Source organism: Sparus aurata, chromosome 3, assembly GCF_900880675.1.
Source record: "Sparus aurata chromosome 3, fSpaAur1.1, whole genome shotgun sequence".
NCBI lineage: Eukaryota > Metazoa > Chordata > Actinopteri > Spariformes > Sparidae > Sparus > Sparus aurata.
The window spans coordinates 3966348-3975959 of NC_044189.1; the positions used below are offsets into that span (position 1 = coordinate 3966348).

Consider the following 9612-nt stretch of genomic DNA (forward strand, 5'->3'; position numbering starts at 1 on the left):
TTGTCACACTTGTTAAAGGACGTTGGAGTTGCACTGCAGAGGAAACAGAGAATTTATTTACCAGGGTGGTCCGGCTCGGTCACAGGATCCAGAGGAGGTCTCGCTGTGCTGGGCGTTTTTCTCTCTTCTGTTTAAGACAACAAACATGATTTCAGTGACTTACATCAGCCTGTAACACAGGTGGCTCATTACTTTACATCAAGCACCACATAGTAACTTACCAACAGTCTTGTTCATGGTGCAACTTGACCTCAATCTTGGGACAAAACATCTGTACAGTCCAGCGTCAGACAGCTGGACTGTACTGATGTGCAGGGTCAGGTTTCCTTCTCTCAGGTCTTCATGGTCCACAGTGGTCCTGCCTCTGTACTGAAGCAGCTGTGGACCAGAAGCATCACGTCTGGGTCGATAGACGTGAACCCATCCACTAAGACCACCTCTGACCCAGAAAGATCCATGATGCACCAGGTTGACCCTGGGATCCAGACGACACTGAAGCGTCACATTCGACCCCTCCTCGGTTTTAATTTCCTTAGTTGGGAGAACAGTCCCATATCCTGCAGAGGAGAGAAACATTATATTTAGATCGACAATTCTGGTTATTATAGGAACAGATTCAATATTCAACTGTCATGTATCATCACAGTAACAGCGTTACATTCATTGGCATAGCCTGACTGTTGGCATGTGCAGAGCCACGGTGGGAATTTCACGCTTTGGCCTCGATGCCCCGTGAAAAAACAGTCATCGTACGACCACAGTGGACCAGTCAGCGTAGTGAGCTTACGTTGAATTACTGCCACCTGAGTTCCACAGTGGTCACTGTGCACTTAAAGACTCTTTGATAAGTTACGATCCTCAGATGACGATCGCCAGGTGACGCCATACGCTCATTTTCATTTTGATGATGTGATCATGTATAATTTGCATAATGCTTACTGGTTGTGTCTGTTGCAGTGAGGGGGAGATATTTTAAGACATATATACAAAAGGTTGATAGAGAAATCTTTACCAAATAATCATCAACTCACTACAGGGACAAATATATTGGAAGTATTAAAGCTGCAAGCAGTGGAGGGCGTGTTCACCCGTCAAAGTCAAAGTCAAAGTCGGCTTTATTGTCAATTCTTCACATGTTCCAGACATACAAAGGAATCGAAATTACGTTTCTGACTATCCCATGATGAAGGACTTGCACAGAGTCTTACCCGTCGTAAGGTTGGTAGATGTTGGGGAAGCTTCCGTTGATGTTGACGTCTGATCCGGGCCAGAAGAAGGTTCCAGACTTCAGCCCCTGGTACTGAGCCGTGTGCCAGATCTACAAAGACAATCAGGACAGATGATCTTCACTGAAACACGGGCCGGGCTGATTAGAATCTGTGACATCATCAAGAATCTGTGAGCTGAATCTCAAAACCCTCTCAGACGCTTCTGCTGTTCTGCAGAATGGTTCTAGTTACACACAGAACCTTTACCTCAAGTGTTCAGTACCAGAACATCCTTTTATTGTTCACCAGAGCTACTGAAAAGAAAACGTTCTTCATGTGTTGTTCATCATCCTGATACATTTTTATTACATCTCTCTGTATGGTATCACTTAACGGTTGATTTTGTACTAAGAAGCCCCTTTTCCACCAAAACCGGCTCTGGTTCTTGAAACAAGCCCACATTTCTGAGCAGAACCATTGTAACCTGACGATCCCTCCTCTGTGGCTCTTCTGAGGTTTCCTCCATCTTTTTTGTGTTCCTGTTTAAAGGAGTTTTTCATTATGATCTTGATCTACGTGAACGAAACAGGGACGTTTGCATGTAGGTGGGAGAGGGTGAGGGTCGATCGATCGGTCGATCAAGGGTCGATTGACAAGAAAAGAACCCGTCACAGTCACATTTCAGGTCATGTTCATGCTATAATATCAGAACACTTCCTGATTTCTTCTGTTTTACATCATATTAAAGTGAATATCTGAGAGAATCAGACATTTAAAAGACATCAGAGTGGACTTTGAGACTTCTCGATTGATCGATTAATCTAGAATGATTGGAATGATTATTTAATCAGATGTTAAATAATTTGTTGCAGGCTTCATTAGTTTTTGTCTGCAGCAATCTTGAAACCAAAGTTATAAGTGCTGTAGATTTGTAGTAAATGGATCAGTTGTCATCGTGCACACGTCATAAGTTCTCACCTGGCTGGACATGCTGGTGCTGACAGGTCCTCACACTCGTCCTCCACCCACTGTCTCTCACCTGCAGCAGGTGGAACAGACACAGTGTGATTCAGTGTATCACCATTAAACAAAAGTGACATCCGACACCTTGAATCGAGCTCAAACGACAAGCTTCAGGAATGAATCTGGCCTCAGATTAATCACTGACACAAACTTCTTCCTCCGCCTGAGAGATCCCAGATCTCCTAAAGAACCTCTCGCATGTAAACTGTGATTCCCAATCTCAAGAGCCACTTGATGCTGAAAGGAATTCTGAACAAACAAAGTCTTGCGAGCGTCTATCAGCGTTGAAATCAGACAGGCGAGTCTCCTCGTCTGTATCGGCTCCTCTTCAGTTCAAATCAACATATTCACGTCAACGGAAAGTTTCATGTTTACCTGAATAACCTACAAGTTGTATGTACATATTTACATCCTGTTTGCATCTGATCGTTCTCGTCCTGTGCTCACGCTCTCACCGTGGCAGACATGTTTGTAGTTTGTGCAGCAGTCTCCTGCAGACAGACAGTCGTCGGAGCAGTGACAGTTACTCTTCTCCAGCCTCTTCTCTCCACAGCGAAGCCGGGTGCACTCCCACTCAGAATGTGACGTAACCTGGAGGACAGTTAAGGTGGAACTACTACAACTATCCACCCGAGATCTCACGTGACTTTTCTGGCTCTTGATTTTAGTATTGTTTCTTATATGAGGCTCCTTTTTCAACTTCAATATTGTTTTTCACTAACAACAAAACAACAAATTATCCTGCATTTATAGACACTTCTCCACTGGCAGGATGGCGGCGAGCGGAACAAGCTACTGCTAGCATGAGTTGTTCAAAAACCTTCTTTTTCATAAACTCTGTGTACACAAACAATGGGCCTCATTCACCAATATCTTCTTAAGAATCTTCTTAGATTCTTTCTTAAGTTGCTCTTAAGAGGTTCCTTAAGAAAACCCTACGTCAGATTCACCAACTCGTTCGTAAGCCTCAGAATTGTTCGCAGCTGTGTTCTTACATTGATGAAAGCCGTAGCCGCAATATATATGCCATTGTTTTGCGGGCCTTGGATGGAGAAATGCCACGTATAAATAGGGTGGGGGGGTTACTAATTGATGGTATGTTTCCAATTTACTTGATGTTTGTAGGATTTGTTCTTGCCTAAGAAAAAATCCTAGATAAGTGAAAATTCATGAATGCCACAATCTTCGAAAAATCTTCGGAAGTGGGACTTAAGAACAAATTTGTTCGTAAGAACGGTTCATGAATGAGGCCCAATGTTCTCAATGCTCGTGTTCATGTGTAGAGACCCTGGTGATACTACCAGCAAAGTTTCATGTTGTGTTAAGACTTCTTAGTGTTTTAAAAATAGAGATTTTGATGCTCGGGTAAAAGTGCCCGTAGCACTCCCATTGAAAATGAGTTTGACCCGAAACCGAAAATACGGTAAATATTAAAAGTGCCTCTTTCGTCATAATTATGCTTTTACACGAAGGTTTGACTCGGGTACATTCACAAAAAAAGCCTAGTTTGCATTTTGGTGAGAGTTTCACTCTGCCATCAGTGTCATCACTGTCAGATGTTTTCCACTCGTTGACAACGTTTAATAGTGTTTATTGGTGCATCTGTTTCACACTCATTGCTGTGTGCGCCCAGTGATTTAACTTTCCAGGGCATAAAACAAGAGCAAGTGGGAGAGGGCGGACCGAACGCAGTCCGAGTCACACCGCTGCATATTTTCAAGGACACCCAAAGACATTTCAAAACCAGTCATTTCCTAAAGAGACCAGATAATTTTCCCATCTGTGAGTGCAGCGACCAAGCAGGTATTTTAGGCCAAACCAGGATGTTCTCTTCACCCTAACCATGTGGTTTCTGTGCCGAATATATAAGAATAAGAAGAATATCCCAAAATGGAGGGGGTGGAAGGGTGGTTGTTCTACAGAGCTTCAGGTGCATACCATTTTCAAACACCTTTCCTTTGAATTTTATTTACCTGAGAAATCAATAACAGAAACGGGAAAATACATACATACATATTCCAGCGGACCTCTACAAAAACTGCCTAACGGCCGTTAAAAGTTAGCCAACAGGCCAGGTTGCATTTCTTCAGTATGCTGATATGCAAATGATATGTAAACCACGCTCTACTTGCCCCTCCCCTCAGGCCCCTCCCTCTCGACGCCAAAACAGTGACAGAAAGTTGAAACTGATGATCAGTGACACTGAAAAAAAAATTGACATTGTTAAAAAATCTGTCACTGAAAAAAAAGTGACATGAAGAAAAAAATCTGAAGATTGTCATTGAAAAATACAAAAAAATCCCATTAAAATAAAATTATAAGATTTTCAGAGTTTAATTATTTTAATTACTTTATTTTTTCAGTGCCAGTACTTGTTTCAATGCCAATACAACTGTTTTCAATACAAATTTTTCAATGACAATGTTTCTTTTTTCAGTACTAGTTTTGCTTTCAATGCCAATTTTTTTTGGGGGGATGCCAAATTTCAAAGTCACCTTTCTGGCTCCATAGGTGTCGCCTGAACTACTGCTTCAGTGCCATGACTATGATCAGAGACCAGTACCATCTGCTTTGGATATGGCATGTGAAAAAATACAGGCCCAGCAGCTGGTGATAGAGGAGTTGCAGAAGAGGTTAGCTGAACTTCCACTGCAGCAGACGTTTTGCTTGCAGAGGTTCTTAGCATCGGATGATGACATAAGATTCTTCACCAGGTATGTTATATATTGAATATGATATTCAGTGTGCATACTGCATAACTCTGGTTATGGCTTTGTTGCAGAGTGGATTGTGTCAATATTCATCCATTAAAATAAAAGGCAATTATGAAAAAAAAAAAAAATACACTTAACACACTTACATGGGATAGACAGTCAATGATGGCTGGTACAGATGTTTTTGATTGTGGACTCAACTTTAAAACCAGGGGCCAGTTGTTTAAAACTTTAAAATTGATCAAATAATACATTTTTATCATTTAGTGTATAATACTTTTACTTATATTTTGCACTTGACTTGTTTAACCGTTACAGGGATAAAGTAGATCAAGTAGACATAGGCTACCAATTAAGCCTTTCAGTATAGTAAAGTAAAAATAAAATAAAAATAAAAATGATCTTGTCCCCATGAAACAATTCCCCCAAACAGATTTTAATAACAAACAGACATCATATTTTTAATTTTTCTGTCATTCATCACTGTATATTAATGTCAAAGAAACAATCATCAGAGATGAACCTGTCAAAAATAATGTCTAACAATGGCATCCCTTACTACACGTCCAGTCAGTCCCTCATTTTGACAGAACGCCAGAGGTTGGTCTGGTTCTTCAACAGGCTCAGGTGCATCATAAACATCTTCACAGCGAGGGACATTGTGCCTGGTAGCGATGTTGTGCAGGACAATACACGTTTCATGCTCCCTGTGGCTCCACTCCAAGTAGTTAAGTCATGCAAAGCGTCTCTTCAGAACTCCATTTAAACGCTCAATTTCACATCTTGTTTTGCAATGAGCAGTGATGAAGCGTGCCTGCGCAGGTTTGGCTGCTGCAAGGAAAGGAGTCATCAGCCATGGAAGGAGTGGATAGGCTCTGTCTCCTAATATTATGCCATTCGATCGGTTGTTTTAGAGCTCTGGAAATCCGGATTTGGCAATCTTGAAAACTGTGTGTCTGGATCAAGGTGATCCAATCCAATGTTGCTTTGAAAAACCAGCATAAAAGTAAGACGGACTACCTGATCCTCGATAGCAAAAAATGGGATTTCCAAATCCGGATCATTTTGATCCAGATTAAATGTTTTGAACTAGCCCCAAATGTTTGTAGTTTGGTGTGAGGGATGGAGAGCTGGTGTGTGCCTGATGAGCGCAGCGTCTTTGACTGGGTATAGGGGTGGAGGAGGTCAGACAGATATTGGGGGACAAGGGAATGGAAAGATTTATAGGTCAGGAGGAGAATTTTGTAGGTGATGCGTGTGATTTGACTGGGAGCCAGTGAAGGCGGATTAGAGTGGGGGTGATGTGTTGCCAGGGCTTGGTGCAGGTGAGGACACTGACAGCAGAGTTCTGCACATACAGGAGCCTGTCCAGGGTTTTTGAATGGAATGTATGTAGCTGTGTGTCTGTCCCTCTATCGCTCTCACACACAAAGACACACACACACACACACACACACACACACACACACACACACCGGTATCCATGCAGACGTTACGTCATCTCAAACATAAACTGAGGTCTGGCCTCTTCCTGTGAGGAGAGGCTGGATGTCTCCTTTGCCAGGGATGCTTACTTTTTTTGGCCCAGTGGCTCGATGGCGCTTAAGTTATGTTGACTGCTGATTTTTTCCCTCAGTGAATGTGAGTTGAAGTCCCATAATTCTTTTTTCTTTTTTTGTTTTTCTATGTAATGCATGTTTACTCTAGCAGGGAGAAGAGACAAGTACGTGTTTTTAATAAAGGTTTATTACAGATGCACATTCACAGGAAGAGCAACTCTCCCTTCTCCTGTTTACAGCGTCTTCTGTAACAACCAGCAACTTTGATAGAGTGACTGAGGGTTAGACATGTTTTATCAAACAAGAAACCAAACACCAATCCTACGGAGCCCTGGAGGTGACATGGATAGGTTTTTTATTTTTTTCAATCTTGCACAAGCGACTTACTATCTGCTGAGATAGTAAGTAAGGTGCAGTGGCACTCTGGCTCAAATAACTGTATGAAGTGAATGTTGTGGTTTTAACTCAACAATGATGGGATGCTGGAATCATGAACAAGTGCTGTTTACTTCAACAACCTATACAGTAACAATGTTCTCAGTAGCAGCGTCGTATCGTACATAGTCGCCATGTAGTTGAGCTCTGACCTCTCCACTGCAGCGTCAGCCTTTCTTATACAACAGCGCCCCCCTGTGGTATAAAGAGCAATAGTATATCTTTTTTATACAATAACAGAAGACAATAAACGTGTTTAGTGTACTGTGAAAGCCGAGAGAATGTGGTCTGTGTGAGAATGTGGCGGAAAATTGAAGGTATTTTAGTAAATGTAGGTTTTCTGTCACAAATTTAACATGCATATGATACTATATGCACCTGCATCCATTGTTAATCGTTTGTCCTGATTGCCAGTTGTGACTGCTGCAACATTATTTCATAAATTAATTATAACCAGTGGCATGCACAGACATTTTGGGGGGCAGGTGCTCAGTGAAAAATAAGGGCACTTCATGCGGCATGCAGAACTGACGGCTGCCTTATTATAGCAGTGTGAGATTTAAAAAATAAATAAACATTACAGGCACATGTTGAATGTAATTGCATATTTATTTATGTCAATATCTTGATAAAATTATTTGACCTTTGAACTGGTACAGTTTCACACTATAGCACTGATCAGTCAATCACTATTGTTTTATTTCTTTGGAATGAATGCACATGGAGAGGTTTTAAGCAAGTTACAAGCTACAATAATAGATAAGTGTACTCTTTTTCCCCTTTCAGAACAAAAGAAGTGTACAAAGTGTCATTTTGAAGTGAGAAGTGAAGAGTGAGCGTTACCACTCTCTAAAGCAGCATCCTGCTTGCTGCTGGTGGATGCTTTTATCCAGGAGAGCAGAGAGCTGCTCCCCTGGGCTGCCTGCTGTAGCTCCCTTTCTTTTCCCTTTCTTATCCTCTCCTTTCTAGGCATTATGCTGCAACTGGTAAATAAAAGAGACCAACAATATGAATAAGACTGTTTGGTTATATTTCAACAAGGCACAGGGCTACTTTTTCTGCAGGCAATTGGTAATTGCCTGTTTGTCATTTAGCAAATAAATTACTGCAAGTGCTAATTATGTAGCCTAATGTAAACCTACACAGTAGCCTACTAAATATTCATCTTAAGTAAGTATACTGATAGATTAACATGCTGTAGGATACCAATGACAAACTCTACCGGTGGTCATCATCACGTCATATCTATTATTGGTTGTGGGTAGCGTCTAGCTAGTTAAGCAGGTGAGCAGTCGGCTAATTTATGCCCAGCTGTGTGGCGTTGAGACAGGCTAATTCACAACAGAGACAAATAAATGCAAGTTATAGCTTGACAACTGAGGCTTAGGGGCAAACAACACACTCGACTGGATTCATTTATGTGTTACCTGGCTGGTGGGCAGGGGAGGAGGTGTGTTTGGACTGCAGCTGTGCACTGTCTGCTGCTGCAACGCGCCTCCGTTTGCTCTGCGCGTTCACGATGACAGAGGTGTGTGCAGGTTATTATCACACGCTTTTAATCGACGAGCACTTAGAGATGATCATGTGTAGTTCAGTGTAGATCAGGCATAGTTCTCCTCTTCTGACTCTTCCAGCACGATGTTCTCCTCTGACTCCCACGCAGTTATTTCCTCGTCATTGTTCAGACACTTGTTGTTATCCAGGATGTCCTCACAGGGCTCATCTAGCTGCTCCTCCAGCCCGTCCATATCGTAGAAGGACTCCATCAGCACCTCTAGGTCGCTTCTCAGAGACACTAGCCTTATGTTAGATAACTCCTTGAATTCTGAATCCATTCTCTGGTTATCACTTCCTTGGTGAGAGTCATTAAATTGTTCTGAGGGTTTCTTCTTCTTCTTCTTCTTCCGTCTGGTTGGACCCTGGCTGGTGCTCGCTCGGCTGTTGCTCTTCCTGTCCATATCTTCTATATCTGTCTTTGTTATGTTGCTCAGTGAAGACGTTCCTTCACAATGAACACTTACTGAAATGTAAAGCTGCTGTAAACTTCTGATCAAAGCCACAAACAGCTCTGATGTTTCAGAATGTTGCTGCACCTTTGATGTCACGATGATGTCATCATGGCACGGATCAGTCAGCAACATTCTACAACATCAAAGTTAGCTACATTTGAAAAACAACATTGGAAAGGAAAACATTTAAACACACACACATATATATGTATTTATACCATGGTCTGGGGGAATACTCGATTCTGATTGGCTGCAGGGTGTCCATTAACCCCTGATATATGGACACCTACTAGGTAGTTCCAGTCAAATTGACTGTTCACCGCTGTAAATTAATGCGCTAGCTGGCGTATCAAATCTTAATATTTTATTTCCAGCACTGAGTGCAGTCTGACTGTCAGTCCTTCAGTGTCTTAAGGCCCCCACACACCGCCCAGACGTCCAACTGCCTTATCCGACCACTCTCCGACCACTCCGTTGCCTCTTGTCTGACCCGTTCGGCAGAAAAGTTGCATTGAACACACCGCTTCGACGTGCTGCCTACGCCACAGTAGCGTGTACGTTCTGCGCTTGCGCGAGATGCAATAAGCGGGTGGCGCTTGTGTTGTGATTTGTAAACGAGAACCTTATGCACGCAACTCTCTTTACTTTCGATCAAAACGAAACT

The 9612-nt window shown here is 42.2% G+C and overlaps 1 long non-coding RNA gene across 1 annotated transcript; it reads right to left on the reverse strand.

The window, feature by feature from the left end:
- Window positions 1-6992: 6992 nt before the first annotated feature.
- LOC115578879 (uncharacterized) lies at window positions 6993-8982 on the reverse strand. Its single transcript, XR_003983552.1, has 3 exons — window positions 8367-8982; window positions 7783-7922; window positions 6993-7134 (listed from the first exon to the last, which is right to left on the reverse strand). It is a non-coding gene; the product is annotated as an uncharacterized LOC115578879 (long non-coding RNA).
- Between the last annotated feature and the right edge of the window lie 630 nt (window positions 8983-9612).